This window comes from Schistocerca nitens, chromosome 1 (genome assembly GCF_023898315.1).
Source record: "Schistocerca nitens isolate TAMUIC-IGC-003100 chromosome 1, iqSchNite1.1, whole genome shotgun sequence".
NCBI lineage: Eukaryota > Metazoa > Arthropoda > Insecta > Orthoptera > Acrididae > Schistocerca > Schistocerca nitens.
In genome coordinates this window covers 1,309,476,758-1,309,488,958 of record NC_064614.1, presented here as the reverse complement: position 1 = coordinate 1,309,488,958, position 12,201 = coordinate 1,309,476,758, and positions in this window count along the sequence as shown.

Genomic DNA, 12,201 nt, shown 5'->3' with positions numbered 1-12,201 from the left:
GGATCATTTTTTAATTGGGCTGGAATAGACATTTGATTAGTTGGAGGAATTAAATGGAAATCGACACACACAGTTTTTTCAGTATTTATAATGAGTTTGTTTTTTGTGAACCACTCAGAAAGTCTTTTCATAGAACTTTCTGCTGTGGACTGCAAAGTTTCTGGACTGGATCCAGTGGGCAATATGCTGTTGTCATTGGCAAACAGGATAGTTTTTGTGGGACTCATATATTCAACCAAGTCGTCCACATAAATCAAGAAGAGTAGTCGACCTAAGATTGAGCCCTGCTGTACACTTTATTTTATTGGTAATTCGCTAGAAAGAAAGGAGTTGTTTCTTGTTTTATTCATTTTGTTGAATTCATACTGAAGTGATACTTTCTGCCTGCAGTTTTTTAGGTATTAACACAACCAGCTATGTGCCACACCTCTTACTCCTCGTCTTTCTAATTTTTCAAGCAGAATGTTATGGTCCAGGACATCAAAAGCGTTTGATAGATATAGAAAAATACCTGCAGCTAATTTATGTTGATCAAGGGATTTTAAAATGCAGTCCAAGAATTCGAAAATTGCTGTGTGTGTAGATTTAGACTTTCTAAAACCATGTTGTTTTACTGTAAGAGGTGCAAATTTATTTATGAAACTTAAAAGCCTGTCATAGAAGGGTTTTTCTAGAATTTTTGAGAAGGAACTTAACTGTGACATGGGTCGGTAGTTTGATATTTTTTCAGAAGAACCTTTTTTAGCGGTGCTGGAACTTTTGCTATTTTAAAAATATCTGGAAATACACAAGTTTTTAAAGAGAAGTTGAAAATTTTTGCCAAGGGGTTTGCTATGTAGTGAGCACAGGCTTTTAATATGAAATCAGGTACTTCATCAAGACCACTTGACATTTTATTGCTTAATGATTTAATTTTACTTATAATTTCATTGGGGTTTGTTTCATAAACATACATAGAGATCACTGATTTGCTGGAGAAACCTGGGACTGATCCTTGACAGTGTACTTGAATGAGGTCTTCAGCTAGTGAAGTGAAGTATTCATTGAATTTTTCCATAACTGAATTTGGGTCTGTGACTTTTGAGCCTTCTAGTGTTAATGACACATTCTTTTTCTTTGGAGCTGAACTACAAGTTTCTTTCTTTATAACTCTCCAAGTGGATCTCATTTTGTTAGATGAGTTTCTTGCCAAATTGTCATTCCACATAATTTTTGCCACTTTGACTACTCTACCATAGATTCTTTTGTAGGCTTTTGAATAATCTGTGAATTCTTGGGTTACTCTACATTTCTTGCAACAGTACTGCAGAAATCTGTTTCTCTCATTGGAAATTTTTATGCCTTTAGTTACCCATTACTTATAATTGTTAGGTTTTATTGTTTTTACTACTTTTGGAAATGCTGCATTAAAATAGTGAAGAAAGATGCTCTGAAAACCCATGTACATGCTATAAACATTGTTCTGAGTGGTGATGCTTTCCCAGCTTTCCTTCGCCAGTAAGAGATTAAAAATTCTAATGTTATCTTCAGAAAAGGTTCTTTTTTCAATTATTTTTTCGGAACTACTACTACTTGTTGGCATTTCTATACACAGCAGCTGTGCCTCATGATCACTATAACCCATGCTCAGTACTCTGCTTGTGAAACTAATTTGTTTCTGATATGAATATTTGGTCAATAATGGAATTTGTGCATTCTATTAATCTTGTTGGGCAGTGTATTTTGGAGATCATATTGAATGTGTTGGTCATATTTATCAAAGGATCTCTGGTGCTGCTGTCTTTTGAAAAATCAACATTGAAATCCCCACAAAGCACTATCTTCATATTTAGTGTACTGATCCTGTTCAGCAGAACCTCTAGTTTATTCATGAAGATTGGCAGGTTTCCACTTGGTGCTCAATATGTGTTAATAACTATGAAATTAAGCTCTGGCAATTTAGTAATGGAAAGTTCAAAGTCTTTTTCAGTTGGGTCAATATAACTTTTCCTGACATCACAGAACTTTATTTGTTCTTTCACAAAGATAGCAGTGCCACCATGTTTGGAAAACTCTTGGCTAAAATGACTTGCTAATTTATATCCTGAGATTGAGGTTAATTTTACTTTGTCATTTCATAGCCACTGTTCAGTAATGCAAATTATATCTACATTTAGTGCATACTGGAGTAGTGCTTCCAACATGGAAATTTTATTTGTGACTGACTGAACATTATGGTGTAGTATATCAAAATCTGGGTATTTAGTAACTTTAGCTGAAATAGTTTCTGATTCTTTATCTAATGGCATATCTAATACAGCACTTAACCTAAAAAATTTTCGGTATCTTTCTGGTGTGTGGCTTCTGTTTGCTGGTGGCAATCATTATATCATTCATATAACGGAAATGCTGAGCCACGATAGGCACAATAAAAAGATTCATACAATCATAGCTTTCGGCCATTAAGGCCTTTGTCAGCAGTAGACACACATACACATACACACACGCACTCATGGAAGCACACTTGAGTGTGTGTGTGCGTATGTGTATGTGTGTCTACTGCTGACAAAGGCCTTAATGGCCGAAAGCTATGATTTTGTGAATCTTTTTATTGTGCCTATCGCGGCTCAGCATCTCCGCTATATGGTGAGTAGCAACTTGCCTTCTCTCGTATTGTTACATTCCATCCTGGATTTTCCATTGTTTGATTATATCATTCAGATACCCAAGACACATAGTTGGCTTCAAACCACTCAATAAGAAGTCAGCAAACCCCTGAAAAGAGGCAGGAGCATTCCTTAGACCAAAAGGCATACTGAGAAAATCATGTAATCCAGTAGGAACCACAAAAGCCATTTTGGGTTGATTTTGCAATGGAATCAGAATTTGGTGGTACCCAGAGCAAAGCATGTCAAGGGTGGTAAAATGCTTACATTTTTCTAGTCTGTCCATCATTTCATCTATGTGGGGTACACAAAGTGTAAATGTCAGGGGTAGTGACTCTGTTTGCTGCTCTCATATCGCCACATAGACGATAGGATGTTTTTGCATTTAATGATTTCTTTGGGAACATGACAATGGAAGATGAACTTGGCCTTGCAAAGGGTTGAATTATCCCTGCAGCTGGCTGCAAGCTGGCTTCGACAACAGATCGTAAATGATATGGTAGTCTATATGGCTTCTGAGTGATTAATCCAGCATACAAATCTACAGATTAATTCTCCATATAAATACATCAATCACTGAGGCTTCAGCCTCCTTCACTTGCACATCATTACAGGTTTGATCCTAACCTAAGAGATAAGTTCTGACACAATCAGTGAACGCTTCAAAATCCTCTTCATCCTTCTGTCAGAGTGTTGATAACCAATCTCAGTAATTACTGACAGTGCATTTGTTGGAGCAGTGCTCTGATAACCTCTAACATTGAAAGTGATTGCATCATTCGACACATCGACTGACTCCATATACGTGTACACACTGGCAGAAAGTTTTAATTTTGTTACGTTCATAAGAAAGCTGTCAGTCTGAGAAAATGTTCACCCTACATCATGGACATTTTGAAGTTATGTGGTCACATTTCCACTTGGTTTTCTAGTAAATGAAGGCACTAAAGTAACTGGAAAAAGAGTACTGCCAACATTCGGCACATATTCACTGGGATTCACTGCAGGGGTATGCAAGAGCTTGCAGCAATCCCTATTGATGCCTACAGAGTTTCAAGGTGGGACTCACACAAAGCTTCATCAAGCTGTCTCTGCAACTATAATTTGTCAAGAGCCATTTGATTAAGCAGCTTGTATGAGTGTAAGACAATATACCTCATCATTCAAAGCAGCAGCAGCTGCAGAAGCCATTTCTGGCCACTCTACCAAAGTACATGAACTCGTATCAGGCATGTTGCAGTAGATCGCCAACATTACAAAAGAAGGGTCTCGACAGTAACATAGACTACATTAAGCAGTGAAAATCTCCTGCAGCAGGACCTTGCATGGAGCCAGTGGAAAGAAGTAAGGATTCATAGCTGTGACATGTACATTAACATCCCACATTGATGGAGGCAGAGGCTAAGGCAGCTGTGTCGATTGACCTGCAGCATGGTGGTACTGGGCATCAACATGATGAGGGTGGTGGTGACAGCAACAGCATCTACGTGCAGTGGTGAGGCAGTACAGACCTGGCGGCTACAAAGGCACGGTGCAGTCGGCGGTGTTTGCCAGACTGTGCTCGCTGCATCGCAGGGGAGTGCACCCGTGCTTGAAAGGGGCTGTCTGTGGCCAAATGCATTGACAGTATGCACTTATAATGGTACAGCCTCCCTTAGGACTCATATAAAATGTCCGATACCACCTTTTTTTTCCATCTGGATAGTTATCAGACAATTCAGTGTTGTAATTATTGGTGGATTGTTGTCATTGATAAAATTATGTACATATACTAAATTAAGTAACTAATCAAGAAATTGAAGTAATAATTCCTTAGCAATAAATAACTAGAGACTGCAGAGATTTTAGCATGAAAAACCAGTGCTTCTAATTAATAAAATGGTAATCTAAAAATCCAGTAGCCTTAGGCCTCACTGTCTTGAGATAAAGCTTAAAAGTTATTACCAAGTGATGTATTTTCACTTGTTGTTTATTTTTATGTCTTCCTCTCTAATTAATATTCTTTGTAATTACATTTCTAATTAACTCTCCAATTGTTTACATCTCACAGTTTTCCAATTTCCAGAATTCGATGCCTTATTTGTACATTCTATGCACGTAATCGGATAAAGCACGAGATCTGTACTACCGTTAAATATTAGTAAACAAATCCAAACTGTAGTCAATTATGTAACTAAAATAATATGAGAGACATTAGTGTATATAAGTTTAGGATGATTTTCTTATGGAAAACTAAATGTATTACTATAAAAGATTTGTCATTCAGTATTGTATTTTATACCTTATTCGGCTGTAACATCAGTTTCTTTAATTCTGTAACTCTTAATTGTAACATCAAAATTGTACAAAATTAATAATGCTTTATTTTGGAAGTTATTGTTAAAATTCTATATAAAGCGATGCAGCAAGGCTGTGGGTTAGTTGTTGAGTTGTTGTTTTGAGAGTCAGTTTTAAAGTTACTTTTGGAGCTTAAAGAGCTCAGTGAAGTCTGTCCGTGTTTTGTTTACATGACGAGTGTGCTGTTCAGATGTCAATTAATGTGAATAAACTTTGTGAAGCATGAAAATTTCCCATTTGTTCATCAATGAACCAGGCAGAAGAAATTTAAGTTACATAACATTCGCAATGAATCATTACATTTGGTGCAGTTGAGCTGGGATTGATGTTTGAAATGTGGAAATCTGTTTCACAGGTGACTGTTTCGGGTGAATGTAAGATTAATGTCAAGCATAAATTGTCTTGAAAAATTTTGTGTATTGACTCACAGACCAAATGGATGTTGCCACATGGAAAGAGTTAGTGTGGATAAAAAGGACCAAATTCTCGGACAGCACTGTCAGGCATCAGATGAGTAACAGTTTATCCTTTTAATTAAATAATTTTGTGACTGTGACAAACATTTGTGTGGCAACTTTTTATATTTTGTAATTTACCATGGCTGATAACAACAAGGTAAAAATGAGTGATGAGCCAATGGAAAACACTTTGGACCTAGGAGCAAGTATCAGTGAACTGTTGCCCAGTAGTAATCAAACTGTAGATCGAAGCTTTGGTGGAGAGGATTCCAGTGAAAACATCGCCACGAGTACTCCAATTGCACAGAGGAGAGTAGGCAGAGATGATTTGTTAATGTTATTAATGCAGCATATGAAAGAAGTGAAGGGACAGATTAGGCAGGATATTGGTCAGCAATTAAGTGAAAATACTAATCAGAAAAGGGAAATCCAGGTGGGTTTGGCAGCACCAAAAATTACTGTTGAGACAGGGTATGGTGAACTCAATACTTGTGTAGGAACAGTAGAAGGAAGGTTATAGATATTAGAAACTAACTTCACACAAGAGTTATCCAAAAACGAGGAGAGATTTGAAAAATTAGATAAACATGTAGAAGTAGAAAATTCTAAACTTAAAGTAGAGGTTGTGCAGACTAGGAGAATTTTAGAAGAAAAAGTAGAATCTTACAAAATAAACTTTGAGTCAAAACTTACAGACATTACTAATCAAATAAGTAGTGTAGAACTGAAATGTGCTGAAAAAATTGATTTGTGTAAAAATAATATTGCAGGCGATTTTAACGCACAAATAGGAAGGGAGAAAAAATACCATGGAACAGTAGGCCTCTTCCCAGGTCACAAAAGAACTTCAAAAAATGGAGAAAGGCTTATAGAGGTATGTAGGCATTTCAACTTGAAAATAATGACAACACATTTCAAAAAGCTGAGCCGAAAAACTAAAACATGGAGATCACCAAATCCACTTCTCGGAGAATTCCAAATTGACCATGTGGCTATCTCACTTCATTGTCAAGAAGAAATTCAAAACACTAAAGTGCTGAAAAGCCTTGATGTTGATTCAGACCACTATTTGACTACGATTAAATTCAGACCACTCCCATTTCGAAAAGAGAAGAAAACCTTTTACAAAATTCCAAAATATAACACAGAAACTTTAAAAAATGAAGAAATTAAACAACGGTTTCAAAGAGCATTGCACAAAGATAGCGATGGCATATCCACAATAAATAAGGAAGCGGGATGGGAGGAGATCAAAAACGAAATAGTTGAAATAGCAAAAGAAAATTGTCTCGTGAAAAGAGTAAGAAGACATCCATGGTGGGACAATGAATGTGATGAGAACCTGGAGAAGAGACAGAAATTGTGGCAGAAATGGAACTCCACAAAAGATCCTCAAGATCCTGACAATTTTAAAATCCAGAGAAGAGAAACAGCTAAGCTTTTCCGTAATAAAAAAAGAAGACAATTTCAGGATAACCTAGAACAGATTGAGGAAGACTTTAAAAGAAATAATTCTAGAGATTTCTACAAAACTTTTAGAAAACAGCTAACCAAATACCAATCCCCAAATTTATGTTTTAAAGATGAAGAGAACAAGCTAGGTTTGACAAACAAGACTAATTGTGAAATATTAGCAAAATATTTCGAGAATCTACTAAATTGTGAACACCCCAAAGATAAAATGAGTTTTGAAAACCACCGAAATACTAATACCGAGTCAAAACCTCCAGACGCTGAAGAAATAAAACACATAATACACAGTCTAAAAAACAATAAAGCCCCAGGTGAAGACTCCATAGTACCAGAAATCCTAAAAATAATGGATACCAACCTCCCACAAGTTTTGGAACATACGTTTAAGAAGATCTGGGACGAAGAAAGAATTCCTGAAGACTGGCAGTGTGCCCTGATACACCCACTACACAAAAAGTGGGATAAGATGAATGTTAATAATTATAGAGGGATCTCGCTACTACCAGTAGGATACAAAATTTTGTCAAGGAAATTACTTCAAATCGTGGAGCCAGTTCTGGATAAAAAAATAGGTGAATATCAAGCAGGTTTTAGACAAGGTAGATCCTGTGTTGAACAAATATTTAACCTGAAAACACTAATTCGTTACAGAATCTCAAGAGGCCAGAGATTTGCAATAGTATTTGTAGATTTCAAAAAAGCATACGACTCGGTAGATAGAGAAACATTACTGAAAGTATTGAAAGAATTTGGGGTCGATAAGAAAACAATTCAAATTATCAAACAGACGCTAACAAACAGTAAGGCCAAAGTTAAATTTATGGGTGAAATTTCAAGGAAGTTCGAAATTAAAACAGGTGTTAGACAAGGTGATGGTTTATCCCCAATCCTCTTCAACTGCGTACTGGAAAAGATATTGAGAATATGGAAAGAAGAACTCAAAGGCACTAAGAATGACATCAGAATTGGAACAAAAAAAGAAAAAATAGAAGTGGACTGTTTAGCTTTTGCAGACGATCTGGCAATAATTACAGAAAACGAAGAAATAGCTCAGAATTACTTGGAGAAACTACAAGAAGTTTCGGCCAGAGCTGGACTGCAGATTTCATTTGAAAAAACCGTGTATATGTCTAATCATAGAAACAACAAGAAAAATCTTATTACTAAATACGGCAATATTAAGAGAGTAGAAAAATTTAAGTATTTAGGTGAAATAATTCAAGTGAATGGTTTAGACAAGAGTGCAAACCAGGCGAGAGCAAGGAAAATGGAATTTGCTTTTCAAAAAACCAAAGACATATATAACAAAAAAAAACATTTCGATTCAAGCTAAATTAAGACATTATAAAACTGTCATTAGACCAGAATGCCTGTATGCATCGGAGTGCCTAACTCTTAACAAAAAGGGGGAAATAGAAAACATGGAAAGGAAAGAAAGGAAAATTTTGAGAAAAATATTAGGACCAAGAAAGATTGGAGAAGAGTACAAGCTAAAGGGTAATAAGGAAATATACAAAACTATTGAGAAAGTGAGTGATGCAATGCGTAAACGCAGACTAACGTTTTATGGTCACCTGTCGAGGATGGATGGAAACAGACTAACAAGAAAAGTGTTTGAACATAGTAACAGGAACGAAAAAACCAACAATAAATGGATACAGATGGTGAAAAAGGATTTGGCCTATTTTAATGTCACCCGTGTGTCAATCAGGGACAGGAAAAAGTTTAGACAAATAGTGAACGAAATTAAGTGTTTTGCAGAAGAAACGAAACTAAAGAATAATAACAGGAAATGGTCGGAAGAGCGGAGGAGGAACCATTCGAAAATGATGAGGAAATATTGGGAAGAGAGAAAAAAGATCAAAAAGCCGGGCAAGTGAATTGTTGAACGTGGTCCAAAGATGGCCGAAATCGAAAGAAGAAGAAGAATATTGCAGATACAAGTAGGAAAGTTGTAGAACTACAAGAGGGTGTGGCTCAAAAAAATTTTGTTAGCAGTATTAATTGTGTATGGGGTGGCATACCTTTAAAATGCTTTACAGGAGATGGTAAATTACATACTGTTGATTTTTTACAGCATTGTCAAGATAATTTTAGTAATGACATGACAGACAATGTTACAATTAAATTTGTTAAGAGATTTTTGGATGGAGAAGCAATCTCATGGGCCAATCAGAATGTTAATTGTAGCATGTCATATGATGAATTTGAAAGAGAGTTCTTAAATAAGTTTTGGTCAGAATCTGCGCAAGCTAGGATTAAGAGTGAGTTTTTGAATGGGCAAATGTATAGCGAAGGTGATGGTAGCTTGAGGTGTTTTTGTGAAAACAAGTTGTGGAAATTAGTACAGTTAGACAAACCTTTTTATGAGCTAAAAGGAGATTACCGAAAAGAGTACAGTGGGAGTTGATTTATGGACGAGACGACTTTGTAGATCAGTTAGTTCTTGAGGTGTGTAGATAAGTTGGAAAGAGCCTTTGAGAGAAATGAGAGGTAAGTAATGGCAGATTTGGCAATCAACCATCTGGCGGGTGGAATCAGAGCAGGAATCAAGGTAGGAGTGACAATGAAAATCAGAATAATAATAGTGGTTACAATAGAAGTGATAATAGATGGATCAGCCATAGAAATGGGAATGGATACAGAGAATATGACAGCAGGGAGAGACAATTGCGTAATCACCAATCAAGACCAAGCAATTTAAACTGACGGATGACTCATTGGGAGCCTGTCAGTTTGGGGCGAGAAATAAGTAAAGAAATCAGGCCAAACATCACCGGCCAAGAGACATCGAAAATAATTACAGAAGACAGAGTAATCGAAGATATTGGAGTGGAAATGAAAGAACTAATGTAAGAAGAGTACATTAAATTAGCAAATTACAGTTTTACAGTAAATTCTGGAAAAGTATGAATGAAAGTGTGGAAGATAGAAGTATTAGCATCTGTAAGAATGTTGAAGAAGTGCCATTAGAGGAGGAAACTATTTCAAGTCTATATAATCAGTGTGGCAAAGAAGACTGCGAAGAAAATGTTGGTTCTGATGGTAACCTTGTTGAGTTTGGATTAAGTAAATTAATGGAGAAAGAATCTATCATGGTCAAGCACTTAAGTGATGATACTTGTACTGGTGTACTTGTCATCACTTCTGATGATAGTTGTAAAGATGTTGTAGAAGTGCTTAGTATTGGAGATGATATCGTATGTGACATGTTGATAATGAATGTGACAGTAGTAATGATGAATGGGAAGAAGAATTAGATGGCATGGTGTATATGGAGGTTAAAGAAGATTTAATTAATGGTGAAGAAGATGATGTTAGTAGTATTTGTGAAAAATATGGAAACTGGGAGGGTATCATCAGATAAGGAACATTTGGACAGACATTATGATTTAGATGTGATGCTAGAAACTTTATGGGATACTTACAAGGGTTGTAGTGCAGTGACAGAGTAAAAAGGGACATCAAGATTATTTGTGAAGAATTGCATTTCAACTGGGAAGGCAGAACCAATCAGCAGGCTTACAGTGAGATCAGTTCCAGGAAAAGTAGACAGTGTGTAAAAGAGGAACATGACATCAAGCAATTATCTGATGTAGCTCTAAGTGAAATTCAGACAAGTAAGAAAAAATTGCGCAGAAAAAAATGGTATAAACAACTTGGACTTTAGAGAGGTTGAGGATGATTTGTTGCATGAAGATGAGGAAAGCAGGAAGGAAAAAGTTTTGAGTTGACCGTATATACATATAAAAGTTGCAAATTATGAAAGAGTTGGCCTGTCTGTGCCATTTCTGAAAAATTTAGAGACCAGATAAGGCATAGTGCTGACTTTGAAAAATATCCTATTATTGGAATCAAAATTAAGGGAGCAACTGGTAGGCACAGAAAAGTTGTAAACAGGCAAGCCTTACTATCTTTCACCATTAATGATGTACATTATAACCAAGGATGTTTTGTAGTATCTGACCTCAATGAAAATATTTTGTTCGGAATGAATTAGATACAAGGAGTAAATGCGGATAACAAAAGGTTAAGGCTTACCAACCCAATTCAGATGTAACACATGTGACAACTAATGATCCAAAACTGCCGAGAGAACAATTTTCAAATTAGAAAAGTGATTTGTGCAAATGAAAAGATTGATGTTAACGAGGAAGACATTGAAGAAGAATGCATTGAAGACAAGTATGCAGAATTAGTGTCCACCAAACTAAAAGAAGCTGGAAGTCTAGATGAAGAACAGACAGAGCAATTAGGTAGTTTGTTGTGGGAATACAAAGATGCGTTTAGTGAGAAACCTGAAAAAGTAAAAAACTGTTAATGTAGACTTAATCTAAAACATCACATACCATTTTTTATCAAACCATTCAGCATACGTGTCAAACATCAAGAAAAGTTAAGATGATGTAAAAGTCCTCAGGAGGACACATCTTTGTGTCAAGTGCGTGGCGAGCACTAGGTCTCCGAGCTATGTAGCATTCTATTTTCTTCTTTTCGTTTTTGGATGCTACATCTTTTACTCATCTATAAACCTATAATGAAGTTCTCTCATACTGAAAATACTATCCATACACTAGTATAAGTTTTCTGTATGTAATATGACTATTAAGTGACACTATTTGAGGAATAATTTGAAAATGTAAACTGTGTACTAAATTTGACGTGGGTGCTTCTTTGAGAATTACAGGCATGGTCATGATTTGCTAATGAGATGAACAAATGAACAACGGTAAAGATGTACATGTGTTACAAAATGGACAAGTTGCACTGTGACAAAAGACTTTTGTGAAAAATTTGTTATTACAAGATGATGTGGTGATGAGCAGTCTGTGAGTTTGTTTGATATGATAAAGAGTTAAATGAGATCTGGGGAGTCAAATATACTGTATACTGGAATATACTGAAATATTAATCAAAAAGAAAGGATACATATATAATTCATTTTTGGTTCATAGCCTTTAATCTGTATATAGCTAAATCTGTACAATTTAGAAATGCTTAATTTTGTGTGATTTTGTTTGTAAATATGCTAATAGTAAGGGTTATATGTGAATGCTTTTGATATATTCATACCTGATGTAACCTTAATTGTAACCAACATGAGTACCTTTAGAAATGGATTCATCCCTGTTCCCCCCTAGACAACTGTATCCAAGGTCCTTACCTGACCTGGAAGTGAGAAAAAAAACTGTGAAAATAATAGTGGACTGTGGTATTCCAGCGTAGAGACTGCCAGAAAAAGAGGGGTTGCAGACACATGAAGGAGAGTGCAAAAGGACTGATGATTG